At 33.7% G+C, this 10062-nt stretch overlaps 1 protein-coding gene across 1 annotated transcript in view; it reads left to right on the top strand.

The window, feature by feature from the left end:
* Window positions 1-10062, top strand: part of LOC134694423 (uncharacterized) — a 153613-nt gene that overhangs the window by 122058 nt on the left and 21493 nt on the right. The gene's annotated exons all lie outside the window — the stretch shown is intronic.

Below are 10062 nucleotides of genomic sequence, written 5' to 3'. Positions count from 1 at the left end.
GGTTCCTGGTTGGATTCCCGTTTGGGATGAAAATTTCAGGAACTCAATTTTCGGCTCTCCCTTGACACCATCTGCGAGTATGGTCTTGAGGAAACGATGATAGTCCGTCGGAAAGGGACGATAAATGGCTGACCCGTGTTAAGAGAGAGCCACATCTCTTGCACGTTAAAGACACCCTTGTAAATTTCGAAAAAGAGTAGGCTAATGCCGCTACAAGGCAGCACTCGCACCCGCAAAGTGGAAAGGGATTAATATAAGTTGCAAAACTTGTTTCCCAATCCACTATAAATAAATATGTTTAAACTAAATTAAACAACACGAACTCCACTAAAAACCGGGAGTGAAATCAGGTGCTCCGGAAGGGTAAGCACATCCTGTACCGTGTACGACACCCGTCATGTTATTTCTTTGTTCAGTTTGGTAATGCTGGAAGGTTATTATGACTGAGGAAGAATATCAGATATGATTTCTGACACACTTTTGTCATAATGGTAAATCATTATGGCGATCGTAAAATTTCTTGAGTGATGACCTTGATTTGATTGATTCATAGCCCTGTCTTAGCAACTTTTGAGAAATCAGTATTCCTCGTTCATCAAAATCAACTTACTTTGAGCTAGCTATAGAGTAACGTATCAATTGAGACATATATACTCCATATGCTGGTGCCGGTTGGGATGTTGCTACACAGAAATGGAAAGTTGACTTAAGAAAATTAAAATCTTCGCGTTTGTCATTAATTTTGGTATTAAACCTACTATCAGTAGTCATTTTGAGAAAAAGGTCTAAATATGAAGCAGTTTATCTGTGACGGTAGAATCTTTAATTTCAAGTTCACTTGGATATATTAAATGTAAGTAATCACTGAATCTATTATTATTAAGAGACCGTACATCATCAATATGCCAAAAGGTGAAATTAAAAGACTGTGCTTATTTCTTTTCACCTTTCTGTACAAGCCCTTGAATAAATTCTGCTTTCCTAGGCATATAAAAACAAATCTGCAAGTAGAGGAGCGCAATTGGTACCCATTTGGGATTCCAATAGTCTGTTGGAAGACAACCTCCAAATTTATAAATACGTTGTCAATTTAAAATTCCAGCAGGGCAGTGATGTCCTCGTCGGTATATTTTTTCCTTGACTCTGTATGATTTTTCACAAACTAAGCTGAATTCCAGCCGAAAAGTAGATTTGAGAGCATTGGACCCACATTGCACAACTTCGATTGTGCCCACAGTGTGATCAGCTGTCATTCTTGGTATCCAAAATGACACAATTACAGATATCTTTTCATGTCTATTGAATTCTACAATTAAATAGTCGTAGTTAATTATCAAATACTTGTTATAACTAACTATGACATTTGGGCATATCATTATGCTAAACAAATAAGCACATATAAAACCAGCAGCCCAACGACAACAAAAACAGCAAAGAAATCTTGAAATATAACTCTTTTATATAATGGGAATTTTACTGTTTTGGAATTTCTGATTGGTTCCTATGTCACAAACCGGACATTTAGACAAACTAACGTAATTTACAATAAATCAAAGTTAATAGCATAAACGATACCAGTTTTTCATTACAAGATGCGCATTTCGACAATTCATAACATTGATTACGAAAATGGGAAACATGTCTAAAGGTGCATTCACACGATACGATTTTCCGTTCGACTTTCCATTCGACTTGGCACCGTCGCACAGGTAAATCGTACAGCGTTCTGTTCACACGATACGATTTTCCATTCGATTTTCATCAGATTTGAACAAGTGCGTTTTTTATGTTTCTAAACGCAGCAACTTCCGAAATTATCTTTATACGCAAGTATTATTAAAGTTTTAACAAATATTATTGAGTTATTTATTGAATGGTGATTTGATAATGAATTTCCAAGGACTATTCCTAAATTCTCCAAAACATTTGTTTAGTCTAGCCAGTTTTTTTTTATGTATAACTGAACCTTTTATTACTTTATCAGATATTTTATATTTCTTTATTATTATTATCTTTAATACATATTGCACTGCCATAGGGATCATACTGGCCGTAATAAATGTTTCTTCGCAAACCTGTAATTTCCGTTAAGACTAATAAGACCCAAACTTGGCGAAATATTTATCACAATAAAGAGTGTAGTATGAGTTATAAGGTTACCTTGAAAAAATTTTGGCATGTAATCTCTGTTTTCTAAATAAACACAGTTTTGAAAATAGATTCTACACCCAACTTATTGATATCGGTGTAAAATTTAATTCTAATACAAGTTCTCTCTTTAGATACACGTATAATGTTGTATAAAAGTCAGGATACTTTGAAGTTTTGGTGAAGAGTGCTTTCTTTCACGTCCGCACTTCTATCAAGTATGGCATGCCAAAATAGCATTCAAAAATTTATTGCGGATCATGGCGAATATATAAATTACAGAACAATAACATACATTGTAATTCAGACGAGTCGACATATAGAGACACCATGTGACACTCTTAATTTTTCGATTATATTAGTGTAACAGAGTTGATTTCTTCTCAGATCTAGAAAAAAAGTAACGTTTATTTTTACATCAATAAAATATAAATAGGATGGAGGATCTGTGTATTCACATTATTTGTAAAACTCTCCTTATTCCTGTGAAGCGTGTGCTTTACATCGAGTCTTATTATGCTGATCATCGACGCCACAGTACTTCAACCAATCAGACAATGTTTATTTGGGGCATTCGATCTATTTTAACTCAGATTTTGGAATGTTTTAATCGAAATTATAGAAAAATGGAATGTTGTTAGTACATATAAAATAGAAAATGATGAATACTTTTAACTAAAGATAATTTGGATGGGGGTTCTGTGTATTCACATTATTTGCACAACTCTCCTTACTGATGCCATATTTTGGAATTTCCGTGACCTAAATGGTTCGCGAAAATTAATATTTTTATATATAGTATAGTAATTAATGCTAGTAGAAAATTTGAACCCGATTTCAATATTCAAATTATGAAACTTGTATTTAAAATATAGATTAAAAAGAGAACTCGATACAATTAAAGAATGGAGCTCTAAAACAGATAAGCGAGTTGCTTCGTGGGTTTTAATTTTATTACTACACGTACGTCATTGTTTAATAGGCACATGTTTTTGTGTAATTCACGTCTTTTTGGTAGAGTTAAGCCATATATTTAAATAATATTCTATAGTGTCTTTTCGTGTTGTAATGTCATACATATACGTACTACTTTTTAGGTAAGGGCGAAGGTTGACGCCTTTTAAAACATTCATATTTGCTCTATTATCATGATGCATCTGTCCAAAGGCCTGTTGTTAATGAATGTCGTTTGAGAGTTTCATGTTTTTATATATTTGTCGTATATTGGTATCAAGTCGTCGACATCGTCCGAAGATGGATGGTTTCCGGATAATAACTTTAGTTTTTAAGTAAATAGAAACCGATAAAATTTTAACGCAAGCTTAATTACCACTAAAAGGAGGTTTGGATTGAGTTTGGGGGTTTTGGTCCCAACGGTTTGTGAATAAGGGACAAAAAAGAGGCACAACTAAGCATTTTTCTTTGTTTTCGCACAATAACTTCAGTATAAGTAAGAAGAAATCTACGCAAGTTTTATGATCACAAAGGGAAGGTAAGCATTGATTATGGGAGTTTTGGTCCCAACAGTTTAGGAATAAGGGGCCAAAGGGTCCAAAATTAAACGATGTTTGTTTTCATCAAAAATTGGGCATTAATATGCTGAATCTAATCGTGTATTCAGATTCTAAATTTTTGGTCCCGTTTTCAAATAAGTCTACAGTAAGGTCCAAAGGGTCCAAATTTTATTTTAGTTTGATTTTAACAAAAAGAAATGAATTCTCGGGGTTCTTTGATATCCTGAATCTAAACATGTACTTGTATTTTCGATTACGGACCCAGTTTAAAGTTTGTCCAAAGCGGGGCCCAAAATTAAACTTTGTTTGATTTCAACAAAAGTAATTGAATATATGGGGTTCTTTGATATGCAGAATTTAACCATGTATTAATGTTTTTGGTGTTTGGGCCCTTTGTCAAATTGGTCAACATTGAGTTCTAAAGGGTTCAAAATTGAACTTCATTTAATTTCACCATAAAAGAATTCTTGGTGTTATCTAATTAGGAGATAACTGTATTGTATTTTAAGCTCCGACGGCATCAATTGGGGATTTGATGGTCGCAAATTAAGTTTACTGGCGACGCGTTAGCGGAGACAGTAAACGGGTATTTGCGACCATAAAATCCCCAATTGATGCCGTCGGAGCTTAAAATACAATATTGTTATCTCCATTCTAATGAAACTGACAGAAAACAACGTTAAAACATGTATTTAAAATCTGCCATATGCCGTCTGCGCTTGCGCGTAGGTCCCATAGCATCAATTGTCAATTGATGCCATGTAAGAAAGTGACGTTATCCAATCAAAATGAACGTTACAAACGTTGTTGCATTAGAATATGCTGAATCTACACGTACATGTAACCTTGTATTTAGATTTTGGATATTGGACCATAATAAGAAAATGTCCAATTTAATTTTTATTTTTTTTAGACCACATTTATTCTGTGTCAGAAACCTGTTGTGTATCACCTATTCAATCCCAATCCAAATCCAGAGCTGTATCAAGCTTGAATGTTGTGTCCATACTTGCCCAACTGTTCAGGGTTCGATCTCTGCGGTCGGATGAAGCTGCGCCCTGCCGCGGGTCATTAGGTTTGTTTCCCGTTTTGTAAATAGATTAGACCGTTGGTTTTACTGTTTGAAAATGTGTACACTGGTCATTTTGGAACCCTTTATATTTTGCTGTTACGGGTCAGGTAATCAAAAGAAGGCTCCGAGCTGAAGGTCGTACTTGGACCTGTATTTGTTAGCTTAAATTCGCTGAGACTTGGATACGGAGTTCTCTCAATGGCATTTATACCACATATTCTTATTTATAATGTTCTCTAGTATTTATAATTATTTGTTATTTTTTTTTAAAACTTATTTCGAAATATTCTAATTGGAAAATAAAGAACTTTATTCATGTGCGAACTAAAGTTGGGTTTAGGGGTGGCATGAATATAGGAAAATATTACCTTTTTATTAAATGATGCTAAAGGTCTTCGAACCTTTGATATAGTCCAGCTTGTGCAATACTATTAATTGGAAAACTTAGAAAAAAATAAAAGGATATGAGACCTTGCAACCCCTTAAAAATAATTGCCAAGATTCAAGGTCGCTGCACGTCATTACATTGTCGGACAAGGAATAGCTAGCATGATTTGATTTCCTCTGAAATGTCCATTCGAATTTTCAGTATTAGTATGATCCTAAAAGCTATACTCCCAGTTCATTCATTCCCAGATCAAACTGAATCTTACCTCGAGATCCAGAAGTTTATAATTTTTTAGATGACACGACTATTTCAAGAGCCAAGAAAGTTTGACCTATTTTTATAATTTGGATTATCGTCAATGGTTTCTGAGATACAACAGGGGTTGATTCCTGATGAAGCCAGAAGTACTGGAATTTCGCGGGCATCATCTAGTGTATGATTATATCAAAGAAAATACATCGGCTAGCGACGTTCTATCAATGTATTCTATAATCTTTATATTTGGAGAAATGGAACAAAACATCTGTTATTCAATCTTTAATAACTGGATTTAAGTATGGCCGTTGCAATAACTCCTCATTACGGAATCCTGGATCGTTTTGAGGTCTGTTCAGACCATTTTTTCTTTGATTCAATATGAATTCAAAATCGGCAAAGTTTTATTTATTGTCGATGCATAGTAAACAAAGTAACACAAGCTCTAGTGAGCTTTTAAAATCGACATTTTTTTTCAAAATTCAAAATTAAATTTGTGTAAACAATGATACCTCTACAAAAATAAACACAGAAAGGAAATTTTTGTCTAAATAATAAAAAAAACGTAGGTGATTTTTTTTTCAAAATAGGTGCAATTTATACTTTTGTAACTATGTATATTGTTTTTGGTGAATTATTTGTAAAAACAAAATAATGATAACACATTGTATTAATCAATTCATTATGAGCTCTTAGTCTTTAATTTGGGAATAACACATCCTCTTTTAAACGCTTTGTCGATTACCACTGTGTCTGAAGTGAAATATTTATAAATAGATACCAGAACGCGGACGTGATAGAAAGCCTAATTTAGAACAGTGTCTAGTCTAGTATAAGCCGGGAAGGAAATAAGTTGAGTTAAAAGTGAATTAATACTTAAGATTTGCATCATATACGGCTTGTACATTCAATTCACGGAACTGCTCACGACAAACAAATGCTGGCCCTTCGTCATCCTTTGGAGATATGTTGATAGTGGGTCTTCCCATGGATAGAAACATGCAATTAAGCGCCTCACTTCCATAATCTTCCTTTATTTTTTTTGTAATTCTTGAACATGCAAGTTCATCCAATGTCCCTCCTGACTTTGGAAGTGCTAAGGGGTGTATTGCATTTACTAGGACTTGTCGCCCTATTAACGCCATGTTAGTCCGCCAGTTCTTATCATTTATAGGAACCACATCCCCTTTTCGTAACTTGATCTAATGACACGTAGACTTCCGAAGGCTTTGTAAAACGGTGGCCAGGTTTATGAACAAAAGATGACTTTGTTTCCCGTACGACTTAAAAACGTTTAGAATGATGCGAAAATGTTAAATTTGTCGATTAAATTTATAAACTTGATTTTTTCAATCGACTGATAAATTAAGTCGATTTGACGTTCACACGGTCCGATTCAACCAAAAAAGTCGGATGGAAATAGCGTACGTTTCGATTTCAAAACGACGTTTCGACTTGACATTCGACTTCAGATTTTAGTGTTCACACGATACGATTTTAGTCGAAAGCAGGTGCACAGGTAAAAATCGAATGAAAATCGAATGGAAAATCGTATCGTGTGAATGCACCTTAAGAGACAACAACCAACCAAAGAGCAGAAAACAGATGAAAGCCACCAATGGGTCTCCAATACAACGAGAAACACCCGCACCACGAGGCGTGTGTCGACAGTCCCCTCAACAAACAAGTGTTCTTTTTTTTTTTTATTGATAATGGACATCAAACTTAACTACAAAACATATAAACGAACAAAAATTAAAAATCATATAATCTTACTAATACCACAGACTCCTGACTTGGGACAGGCGTAACAATTCGGCGGGGTTAAACATGTTTTTTCAGTGATGCTCGATTCGAACATAAATGAAAAACCAAAACTCAAAACAAACTTTGTTTAAATCACAAAAGGCATTATTTGTATCTAAATTCGGAGAAGAGATCAGAGCTAAATTCGGAGAAAGGATCAGAGCTGAATATATGCATGAATGAAGATAGTTGTTATGTAATTGATGGATGTTAAATTAATGTTTTTTTGTGTGTGTAGTTTTTGTTTGTATTTTTCATGATGAAACACGTGAAATTACATACAACAGCGTTAGAAACAAATAAATGATTAAGTAACACTTGCAAGATCGATCAAATTATGATTATATAATAAGATATAAGATATCAATTCAATATTTTAAAGTGCTTCTGAATCACGAAATTTTGGAAACTAGTTCAGTTTTCAGTTGGTTGCAGTTATTCTTTAAACAGTTACACAGATATAGCAATCTTTGTTGACTCAGTCAGTTAGCATTGTATTTACCTACAACTTTCGAAAAATTAAAAAAGGTCATGTAGTTGTAAAGATCACATTCCTTCGAAGTACTAGTATTCATGACATTATATTGGTTACTCAGTAGTCATACGAGCAATGAAACTATTAGACCTCAAGTTCACAGTAGGATTCGTGTTGTTTATTCTTTAGTTTTCTATGTTGTGTCTTGTGTACTATTATTTGTCTGTTTGTCTTTTTCAATTTTAGCCACACCGTTGTCAGTTTATTTTTGATTTATGAGTTTGACTGTTTCTCTGGTATATTTAGTCCCTCTTGTAAGTTGATATTTGTCGTCTTTTATTTTACAAAAATACTGAACTTAGAGGAAAATTAATTCGGAAAGTCCATAATCACATGGCAAAATCAAATAACAAAACGCATCAAAAACGAATGGACAAGAACTGTTATATTCCTGATTTGGTACAGGCATTTTCAAATGTAGAAAATGGTGGATTAAACCTGGTTTTATAGCGCTAACCCTCTCACTTTCATGACGGTCTTATCAAATTCCGTTATATTTACATTGATGCGTTAAATAAACAATAAATAGTCAAAATATGGGTACATCAGTCATCATCGTATTACAATTTAAAAAGGAACAATTTAACTAAACACAAAACATCGACTATCTACGAATACATTGATTGATTTGAGTGTCTGACGTCAGAATGGGCACTGGTTGGCCGTTATGGAATATCAGTTTCACATATGACAACAGAATTGTTCTAAATCGATGAAAATACAAATCATCGAAAGCGAAGTTAACAACAAACAGTTAGGAGTGTGGTTAAGCATTTTTGACCCTGTGGATTTTTCAGATATGGGAGTTATTATACAATACTGAATCAAATTATATTTTAAACATTTGAATACTAATTTAATATAAATGTACTTGTTTAGCTTTATAAATATTTTGAAATGAGCGTCACTGATGAGTCTTATGTAGACGAAACGCGCGTCTGGCGTACTAAATTATAATCCTGGTACATTTAATGACTGTTTAATATAACCTTTAAAGTTGGTTTATAAGAACACCAAGAATATCTTACATGTTTTATGGGCTATTTTCTGTTTGAATGTCAGTTTTTTTTCATAGCTTTATAAAAAAGCAGCTGTGGTATAATTGCATCTGCACAAGAGACCAAAATGACACAGCAATTAACAGTTTAAGAAAAATGTATCACTTATTATATTGAAACTGTACTATTAGCCATTTTTGGGAAAACATGTGACATCTTTACCAATTCACCCCACTCCTTTTGCGTTCTTTTATAGCATATAAATGCAGATTGTTGCCATAATTTACCATTTTAACTACTGGCTATCAAATCTATTGATATTGATTTTTAACACATATGTACATATGACACAAACAGTAAGGTTGACATGTAAGAAATCTAGGGAACGGTAAGATTTATGAGAGGAAATTCTTACATTTTTTTAAATTGTTTATTGCTACCGAAAGACAGAGGAACACGAACCCTACCAAAAGGAGATTTGATCTCAATCGCTCCCAAGGGATAAGCAGCTTCTGCTTCATATGTTGCGACCGTCGTACTATTTTCAAAATTATGTTAGTGAAAAACAGGCGCAAGTACATAAGGGAGATTTTAAAAAAAGAGTCGAAATAGTGGTCTGGAGTACTAGTAATTAGTTAGTTCTATGACTTACCTCGGCTCTAATAAAGTGTTCAGTTTTTTTAATAGTTTTTGACATAGGCAGTGGAATTGAGGGTATATAAAGAGAGAAAAATCGTTACCAAGCTAAGGCTTTTCTCATCCCAGGAATATATTACCTTATTCGTATTTTGCATAGCGTTTTTGGAATTTTAGGTCCTCTTTGCCCTTCAACTTTGTACTTGTTTGGCCTTCCAACTATGTTAATCTGAGCATCACTGATGAGTCTTATGTAGACTAAACGCGCGTAAAGCGTACTAAATTATAATCCTGGTACCTTTTATAACTAATGACGACAGTTTGAAAATATGCATATTCAACTGTTACACAGATATTCCATAGGGTCAACACAATCAAGGTTGTTGTCTGTTTTATACCTTTTGAATAGATGACTTTTAAAAAATTTAATAACCATTTAGAATATTTGTTTAATAACTTCCTTATTAGCCATCGTTTGTGTACTAAAACCAAATCATATGGCAACCTATCAAACAATTTAATAAATACTTGTCACATAGATCTATTTTAGTTATCTAAGTTGATAAATCTACAAAAAGCAATAATGTTTGATCCTAGAAGTTCCAACTTCCTGTTTATTAAATTCCCACACCGGTCCGATGCGAATTGAGTTATGGAGATTTATTGACACAAGGAAATAAATATTTTTGATACCATCGTCCAAGGGAAGT

This window comes from Mytilus trossulus, chromosome 13 (genome assembly GCF_036588685.1).
Source record: "Mytilus trossulus isolate FHL-02 chromosome 13, PNRI_Mtr1.1.1.hap1, whole genome shotgun sequence".
In the NCBI taxonomy this organism is placed as follows: Eukaryota; Metazoa; Mollusca; class Bivalvia; order Mytilida; family Mytilidae; genus Mytilus; species Mytilus trossulus.
Note: the sequence above shows the minus strand (reverse complement) of the source record. Positions and strands in the feature narration are given on the sequence as shown.